General features: G+C 41.0%; 1 long non-coding RNA gene across 2 annotated transcripts in view; it reads left to right on the forward strand.

Annotated features, from left to right (window-relative positions):
* Nucleotides 1-391: 391 nt before the first annotated feature.
* LOC132691060 (uncharacterized) overlaps nt 392-10126 on the forward strand; it is a 19920-nt gene continuing 10185 nt past the window's right edge. Inside the window, exons 1-4 of one of the 2 annotated variants that reach the window (XR_013552387.2) lie at nt 392-1133; nt 1447-1772; nt 3602-3726; nt 5646-5726. This is a non-coding gene — a long non-coding RNA (uncharacterized LOC132691060). The remainder of the gene's footprint in view (nt 1134-1446; nt 1773-3601; nt 3727-5645; nt 5727-10126) is intronic. The other variant, XR_013552388.2, reaches the window with a different exon arrangement.

Raw genomic sequence — 10126 nt, forward strand, 5'->3', positions numbered from 1 at the left:
GGGGAATGCGAGTTCCTTGGTGGGAAGAAATGCAGTCAATTAGAAGGATAATTCTTAGATCAAAGAAATTTTAAAATCACAAACATTTTTGGGAAACAATTGTTAGTCTCATTTAACCATGACAGTCCCAATGGCGGGGGGAGCCTCCCCCCAACATACATACAAACTTATGTACATATCAGAAAATGTCCCTCAGACACCAAGTAAACGTTACTCCAGAATGAATGGTCATCATCTTATTGTTCTTCACTAGTGTTTAAAGAGTTCAGCATGAGCATAGTGATAAGTGTTTGATTAGGGGTAAGATGCAGATTTTGGACAAAGCTATGTCAGGGAGGAAGGATGCCTAGAAGCCCGAAAGCAGGTAGAAAAGCCCACAGCGTGTCTCAGAAAGCTCTCTGGTCTTTCTTTCTCTAACCCAGGAAAGCAGAACTTTTTGTCTATCTCGTGGTGTTTTTTTTTTTTAATGGCGTTTCCTGAAATATATTTTATTTCATCTAAGTTCATATATTTGTCTGAAAAGAACAGCCACTTATCAAATTGTGTTTCCTGCTAGGACAGTGGCTGCAGTTGTGGTTCATCTATAATTTCAGAGAATTAAGATGGTCTCTGAAACACATTTGAAAAGTGAGCCGTTCCCAGCAGATCATTAATGTTGACTCATGAAGTTATCTAGAAAGACAAGAATAGCTTGTCTATTATAATGTCTATAGCATTATTGTCCTTATTAATAATGGAGGGGCGCAGGGTCGGCGCTGTGATCCCAGCCAGCCCGGGGAAGCGCTGGTGGCCGGTGCGGCGTGGGGGCAGAAGGCGCGAGCGGTGTCAGCCTTAGGAAGGAGGTGGCAGCGAAGAGCAGGTGCGCGCTGCGGAACCTTCGGAGCGCGGGGAGGCGCAGGCGAGGGGGTCTCCTCGCTCCCGCCCCTCCACCACCAAGGCCGCGCTGCCCGGCGAACGTTGGGCTCCATCACCGCAACGGATGACAGAGAAAGGGTGCGCGAGCCAAGGGCGCGAAGAACTAGCGGCTAAGGGCAAAGGGCGGGGTCCAACGGCCAGAGCCCGGCTGGCTCGCTTGGGCTTCGAGCCTTCCCTCACCTAGCTCCAGACGTTGGGCACCAAAAGGGCCCCGCCAGGTGGGAGCTGTTCAGGAGGCTCTCGGGGCATCCGGCAGCCAGGCCTGTGAGCCCGCCAGCCCTTCCTCCTGGGGTCCCTGGAGGCAGAAGGGCCTCAAAGCCCAAGGCGGGAGCAAGCCTGATCCTCCCACGGGGGGCTGCGGCTTACAGGAAGGGTTAGGGCGGTGCCGTCTCGCCGGGTGACCGACTGCGCCGTGGAGGGGGGCGGGGGGGGTGCAGCGGGCCAGTGCTAAGTGGGGGAGGACAGACCCGAGCAGCCGCGGCGCAAGAACAGCCGTGGAGCACACGCTTTCCCTCCCTCATCCCCATACAGGTAGTTCAGGCTCCCGACACCGCGGCCTCCAGGAACGAACGGCTCTGGCGCCTCGCCGCGTCCCGCAGCCGGGGAAAGTACGAGCCGACAGCATCCCCGCCCGGCAGCGAGGTTTTCTGAGGCGGAAACAAGATGCCCCCGCCAGCCCGGATGCTGCTTTCCACATCTCTTCCTAGCAGGCAGGTCCTCTTCACGGCCTTTTTGTCAATTTGGTAAAACAGCACTTTCCCCAGGTTGTACAGGTGGCGGAGCCCCCATTTGAACCCAGTCCGTCTGATTCCAGAGTTCCTTAATTTAGCCACCGGATTGTGGTGCCTCCTTATCAGGTAGGCGTCATGTATTACCATTACTTATAGTCCTCGGGGTACTTAGGACACCTGTAATGAGCCCATGGGCTGCCTACTAGGCGTCTGGATTGGTTCACCTCTTAAGTGGACCCTTGGCTACACTGGGCTCCAGGCTCTTGAGAAGATGCTGGGCAGAGACCCCAATTGCCAGCATATCCCCATAGGGCATTTCTTTTCTTACAGATCCTTGTAGCCAACCACATCGCTGTCTGTGCAGGGACAGGAGATACACATCAGATGAGTAAAGGATCCATCCTGGCTTAAAAAAGCCTTGTGCCCCAAGGGCACCCATATCCATAGACCAGTTTTCAGGATCCTGGTCAAAACTGGCAATTTAACAATATTAATTTCTGCAGTCCACTGCATGGGACATATCTGTATAAAATTAGGTGTTTTGAATTTTCTCTCCGCTATATTTTGAAGCAAGGGTCAGCAAATTATAGCCTGTGGGCAAAATTCAGCTCATAGCCTGTGAAGCTGAAGCCTGTTAACACACTAAGCATTGTGTTAACATTTTTAAAGAGCTGCAAAGAAAAATATGTGATAGAGACTATATGTGAGCCACAGAATTTATATTATTTGTTATCTGGCCCTGTACAGAGAAACTTTTCAACTACTGTTTCGTAGTTTTGTGTGTACAGGTCTTGAACAGCTTTTGCTAATTTATTCCTAAGTATTTTACGGGATTTGTGAACGTTATTTTTTTTCGTGTTTATTTTTGAGAGAGACAGAGTGCGAGAGGGGGAGGTGCAGAGAGGGAGGGAGACACAGAATGTGAAGCAGGCTCCAGGCTCTGAGCTGTCAGCACAGAGCCTGATGCGGGGCTTGAACTCACGAGCTCTGAGATCATGACCTGAGCTGAAGTCAGATGCTTAACAGATTGAGCCATCCAGGCGCCCCTGTAAATGTTGGTTTTTTTTTTTTAATTTTATTTTTGAGTAATCTCCATACCCAACATGGGGCTCAAACTCACAACCCCAAGATCAAGAGTTGCATGTTCCACGGACTGAGCCAGCCAGGCCCCCTGTAAATGTTATTTTAAGTGATCTCTTTATTCTTATTTATTTATTTATATTTTAGAGAGAGAGAGAGAGAGAGAGAGAGAGAGAGCGCCTTAGGTAGGCTCCACGCTCAGCTCAGAGCCTACATTGGGACTGATTCCCACAACCCTGGGGTTATGACCTGAGTCAAAATTAAGAGATGTTCAACCAACTGAGCCACCCAGTGGCTCCCAAATGATTTCTTTTAAATAGGTTATTGGTAGTACATGGAAAATACATTTATCTGTTTATCTGTATCTACACAACACTCACACGTAAAATATACACACTATATAGATATATGGATGATATATACATATACATATACATATACATATACATATACATATACATCCAGATATAGACCTTGCTAAATTTACTTTTTACTTCTGGTGGTTTCTTTTTTTTTTTTTTCAACGTTTTTTTATTTTTATTTGTGGGACAGAGAGAGACAGAGCATAAACGGGGGAGGGACAGAGAGAGAGGGAGACACAGAATCGGAAACAGGCTCCAGGCTCTGAGCCATCAGCCCAGAGCCCGACGCGGGGCTCGAACTCACGGACCGTGAGATCGTGACCTGGCTGAAGTCGGACGCTTAACCAACTGCGCCACCCAGGCGCCCCCTTCTGGTGGTTTCTTTGCAGACTCCTTTGAGTTTTCTACATCCACATAGTATTTTCTGTAAATCATGTATCTCTGAATAAACATAGCTTTATTTCTGTATGATCTGCATGTCTTTTGTTTCTCTTTCTTACCCTACATTTGCAGAGACCAACAGTTATCCGCACAGCAATACTGGGCATTTCTCTTCCAGTTGAGCTTTGTAGCTGACAGCACAGCTGTCTATGTGTGATCTTATCCCCTCTGGGAGAAGGAGAGGAGATGCATTTCAGGTGGGTACAGTATCCACCCTGGCTTAAAAGCCAAGGACTGCACTATATCTTGTAATAATTGCATAACCAGCTTTTAGGGGCCTGGCTGAAAATGACTACTTACCAATATTAACTGGTCCAGTCCACTCATATGATATACGGAGATATAGGTACAGCTAGAGCTGGAGACATAGATGCAGATGATATATAGACATAAATATCTGTGTTTGTATCTGTATGAAGATAAGGTCTTTGCAATGATTTTTTGCATCTGACACCAAAAGCAAAGGCAACAAAAGCAAAAATAAACAAGGAGGACTACATCACACCAAAAAGCTTCTGTACCGAAGAAAGAAGGCAATGAAATGAAAAGCCAACGTGCTGAATGAGAAAAAGTATTTGCAAATCGTATTCCTGATAAAAGACTAATATACAAAATATATAAAGACCTCGTACAACTCAATACCAAAAACACAGTATGATTTAAAATGAGCAGAGGACCTGAATAGACGTTTTTTTAATAGGTACATGAAAAGGTGCTCAACATCACTAATCATCAAAGAAATGCATCAAAACCACAATGAGAAAAAAAAAAAAAAAAAACCGCCTGACACCTGTCAGAATGGCTGTCATCAAAAGACAAGGAATAACAAGTGTTGGTGAGAGGATGTAGAGAAAAGGGAACTTGTGCATAATTGGTGAGCATGTAATTAGTGCAGCCAGTATGGAAACAATTATAGACATTCCTCAAAACATTAAAAAATAGAAGGGCGCCTGGGGGGCTCAGTTGGTTAAGTGTCTGACTTCGGCTCAGTTCATGATCTCACAGTTCGTGAGTTCGAGCCCTGTGTTGGGCTCCTCGCTGCCTGGGCAGAGCCTGCTTAGGATTCTCCCTATCTCTGCCCCTCCCCGACTTGTGCTCGCACTCTCTCTCTCTCTCTGATAAATAAATAAACTTAAAAAAAACAGAACTACAACGTGATCCTGCAATTTCACTTCTGGATATTTGTCAAAGAGACGGAAAACACTGTCTTGAAGAGATATCTGACCTCATGTTCATTGCCGCATTATTCACAGTAGCCAACCCATGGAAGCAACCGAGGTGTCCGTCAATGTATTCATGGATAAAGAAGATGAATGGATAGGGATATTATTCAGCCCTAAAAAAAAAAAGAATTAAATCTTGCCATTTGTGACAACATGGATGGGCCTTGAGGGGCCATTATGCTAAATGAAATAAATCAGACAGAAAAAGGCAAATAGCATTATGATCTCACTTCTTTTTTTTTTTTTAACGTTTATTTATTTTTGAGACAGAGAGAGAGAGAGCATGAACAGGGGAGGGTCAGAGAAAGAGGGAGACACAGAATCTGAAACAGGCTCCAGGCTCTGAGCTGTCAGCACAGAGCCCAACGCGGGGCTCAAACTCACGGACCGCGAGATCATGACCTGAGCCGAAGTCGGACGCCCAACCGACTGAGCCACCCAGGCACCACTATGATCTCACTTCTACATGAAATCCAAAAAACACTGAACTCCTATATAAAGAGAACAGACTGGTGTTTGTCAGAGGTAGGGGTTGAGGGTGTGCAGAATAAGTAAAGGTGAAGGTAGTCAAAAGGTACAAACTTCCAGTTATAAAATAAATAAATCCTGGATATGTAATGTACAGCATGATGACTATAGTTAATCATATTATATTGTATACTTGAAGTTTTCTAAGAGAGTATATCTTAAAAGTCCTTGTCACAACAAAAAAAAATTATAACTGTGTGGTGATGATCTCACCTAGACTTGTGGTTATCACTTTGCAATATATATAAATATCAAATCATTATGTTGTACATCTGAAACTAATATAATGCTATATGTCAATTAGAATTAATTCATTGCCAGACACCATATCAATAGTTTTTAAAAAATCATGATCATCTCAACAGATGCAGAAAAAAGCGTGTGACAAACTCCAACATCCTTTCGTTAGAAAAGAACAAAGAATAAAAGTGAATCTCCTCGACCTGGTAAGGCATGGACAAAAACCCACAGCAAATGTGTACATAATGGTCGAAGATGGATGCTTTATCCCTAAGATGAGGAACAAGATTAGAATGTCCACTCTCACCCCTTTTACTCAATATTTTACTGGAGTCTCTAGCCAAGGCAATTCAGCAAGAGAAAGAAAAAAAATGCCATCCAAATTGAAAAAGCGTAAGTAAAACTATATCCACAGAGATATGCATCTTATATAGAGAGTATCTAAAGGAATACACTAAAAATATTTTTTAAAATGTTTAATGTTTATTATTTATTTTTGAGAGAGAGACAGAGTGCAAGCAGGGGAGGGGCAGAGAGAGAGGGAGACACAGAATCCAAAGCAGGCTCTGGGCTCTGAGCTGTCAGCACAGAGCCCGATGCAGGGCTCAAACCCACAAACCACGAGATCATGACCTGAGCCAAAGTTCGACGCTTAACTGACTGAGCCACCCAGGTGCTCCAATACACTAAAAAAATATTAAAACTAATAAACAATTTCATCAAGATTACCAGATACAAAACACTATACAAAAATCAATTATCTTTCTATATACTTATGCTGAACCAATAAAAAAAATGAAATTAAGAAAACCATTTCATTTTCAATACCATCATAAAAATAAAATATTTACGAATAAATTTAACAAGAAGTTTCCTGTTTATACTCTGAAGACTGCAAAAACACTGTTGAAAGAGATTTTGAAAGATATAAATAATATGAAAAACAACTCCTGTTCATGAATAAGATTTGATTTAAGGTGGTGAGACTTCCCAAACCAATCTGCAGATTCAACATGATCCCTGTTAGAATTCCAGTTGTCTTTTTTGTTGAGATTTACAATCTGATTCTCAAATTCATAAGGAATTGCAAAGGACCCCAATTCACCAAACATCTTGAAAAAGAAGCACAGCGTAAGACTCTATTCTCTATTTCAAAAGTTCAATAGACTCTAATCTATTTCAAAAGGTACTACAATGCAGTGGCAATCAAGACAGTGTGGTATTGGTGTAGGGTAGATAGATAGATAGATAATGGAATAAATTAGGAGTCCAGAAATCCATATGTCTATGGTCAACTTTTTTTTGATAAGGGTGCTAAGACCATTCAATAGGAGAAAAATAGTTTTTTCAATAAATGGTGGTGGAACAGCTAACTGTACAGCCACATGCAAAAGAATGAAATTTTCTTCTACCATTACCATTATCTTTTACCATATACAAAAATTAACTCAAAATGGATCAACTACCTAAATGAGTTAAAAACGTTATAGAAAAAACTCTTAGGAGAAAACATAGGAGTAAATCTTCAGGACCTTTTGTTTGTTGTATTTGGCCAAGGATTCTTAGGCAAGATATCAAAGCACAAGCAAAAGAAACAGATAAAATGGATTACATCAAAATTTAAAAACTTGTGCTTTTTAAAGGATATAATCAAGAAATTGAGAAGAAAAACCACAGAATGGAAGAAAATATTTATACATCATATATCTGATTAGGAACTTGTCTCCATATGCATGTAAGAAACACAACTCAATTAAAAAAAAAAAAAACAGACGAAAAGAAGACTCAAAAAACAGGCAAAGTACCCTCATGACCAATTTGCACATGAGATGTTCAACAGCATTAGTCATCAGGGAAATGCAAATCAAAACCACAATGATATACCATTTCATACCAACTAGGTTGACTAGAATCAGAAAGGAAGATAACAAATGTGGGGGAGAATATGGAGAAATTGGAAGCCTTAAACACTGTTAGTGGGAATGTAAAAGGGTGCAGACACTTTGGAAAACAGTCTGTCAGTTGCTCAAAATATTAAACGTAAGAGTTATCCTATATCCCAGCAATTCTACTCCAAGGCATGGACACAAGAGAAATGAAAACATATGTCCACACAGAAACTGTATATGAATGATTATAGCATTATTTATAATGGCCAAAAGGTATCAACAATGTAAATGTCCATCAACTGATAAACGGATAAATGAATGTGGTATATTCATACAATGGAACATTATTCAGTCATAAAAAGGAACGAAGCATCGATACATGCTACAACATGGATGAACTTTGAAAACATTATGCTAAGTGAAAGAAGACCATCACAAAAAAACCACATATTATATGATTTCATTCATATGAAGTATCCAGAACATGGACTCTCTTGACACAAAAAGTAGGTTAGCGGTTGCCTAGAACTTGAAGGGGTAGGGAGAGAGAGGGTTGTAGCTGAACAGTAGGAGGTTTCTTTTTGAGGTGATAAAAAAATCTAAAATTGATCCTGGTGATGGTTGCTGGCCCTTGGAATTTCCTAAGTAAGGAGAGTAATAAAGGCGACTTTTGTCATGTTAATGATGTGGCTTTTGGAAAACCCCCAGGTAACCTCAGGATGGGGGGGAAGTATGTCAATAGAGAGTTGAAACTTTCAGTCCCTCCACCTGCCTCTGGGGAGAGGACCTGGAGAAAATCAAGTTCAATCACCAATGACCAATGATTAAATCAACCATGCCTATGTCACAAAGCCTCCATTAAAAACCCAAGAAGGACAGGGTTTAGCGAGCTTCCCTGTTTGTGATCAGAATGCATTTATGTGCCTAGAGGGTGGTGTACCCAAATTCCACAGGGAAAGAAACTCCTGTATTTGGGACCTTTCCAGACCTTGGCCTGTGTATCTCTTCATCTAGCGATTCATTCATATCCTTTAATATCCTCTATAGTAAAGTGGTAATCTAGTAGTAAGTAAACTGGTGTCCTGAGTTCTGTGAGTTGCTCTAGCAAATTAATAGAACCTCTGGAGAAAGTCACAGGAACCTCCAGTTTATAGCCAGTCAGTCAGAAGCACGGGTAACAACCTGGGATTTGTGACTGGCACCTGAAACAGAGGCAGTCTTGTGGGACTGAGCCCTTAAGGGATCTGACACTATCTCCTAGCGGATAGTGTCACAACTGAGCTAAATTTGTAGGACTCTGCTGAGAATTGGAGAACTTCCTGATGAGTATGTAGAAAACCTACCCATCTGGTGTCAGAAGTAATGTGGCAGTGTAAATAAAAGTAGGAGAGAGACACACAGGAGCATGAGTTTATCCATTACAGTTGCACATATCTGTGATTCTACTGCAAACCATTGAACTATATACACTTTAATTGAGTAAATTGTAGGAGCATGTGAACTGTATCTCAATAAAGTTTTTTTTTAAAAAAAACCCAAATAACTACAAATATGAATAAAACTACAGCATGAATACAGATCTGACAGATATTGAAAGGATAATAAGGGACTAAAAAAAACCTTTCTGGGGGGTGCCTGGGTGGCTTAGTCGGTTGAGCATCCGACTTTAGCTCAGGTCATGATCTCACGGTTTGTGAGTTCGAGCCCCGCGTCAGGCTCTGTGCTGACAGCTCAGAGCCTGGAGCCTGCTTTGGATTCTGTGTCTCCCTCTCTCTCTGCCCCTCCCCACTCACGCTCTGTCTCTCTCTGTCTCTCAAAAATAAATAAATGTTAAAAAAAAAAAAAAACTAAAAACAAAAAACAAGAACAAAAACAAAAACCTTTCCAGGAAAAGAACTGCAGGCTCAAATGGGTCTACTGGAAAATTCTATCAAACCTATAAGGAAGAAATTTTGCCAGTGTTCTTCTTCTGCACATTCTTTCAGAAAATACAGAAAAAGGAATATTTCCTAGCTTGCTCTGTGTGGCCAGCATTACTCTAACACCAGAATTTAACAAGAAAAGAATACAATGGATTAGTAACTCTCTTGAACGGATATTAAAAATTCTTTCACAACATTTTAGGAAATTTAAATTCAGCCAAATAGTAATTTGTGTTCTCTTTCTCTCTCTTTTTTTCTCAGTTGGTCTGGTTAGAGGCTTACTGATTTTATTGATATTTCAAAGAACTATCTTTTGAATTCACTGATTTTCTCTATTTCCTGTTTTCAATTTCATTGATTTTTGCTCTAATTCTTATTATTTCTTTTCCTGTGCTTACTTTGGATTTAATTTTCTCTTTTCCTTCTAGCTTCCTAAGGTTGAAACTTAGATTATTGATTTTAGATCTTTTCATCTTTTTGAATATAGGCACTCAATACTATAAATTTCCCCCAGGCACTGCTTTCACTATATCCCAAAATTTTTGATAAGCTGTGTTTTCATTTCCATTTAGTTCAAAATATTGTTTAACCTATCTTGATATTTCTTCTTTGATCTATGTGTTATTTACAAGTGTGTTGTTTAATCTCCTCGTATTTTGGGATTTTCCAGTTACATTTCAGTTATTATTTTCTAATTTAATTCCAGTGTGGTTTAAGAGCAGACATTGTAGGAATTATAATCTTTTAAATTTATTAAGCTCATTTTATGGCCCAATATATGGTCTACCTTGTTGA

This window comes from Panthera onca, chromosome E2, assembly GCF_046562875.1.
Source record: "Panthera onca isolate mPanOnc1 chromosome E2, mPanOnc1 haplotype 2, whole genome shotgun sequence".
Taxonomy (NCBI): Eukaryota; Metazoa; Chordata; class Mammalia; order Carnivora; family Felidae; genus Panthera; species Panthera onca.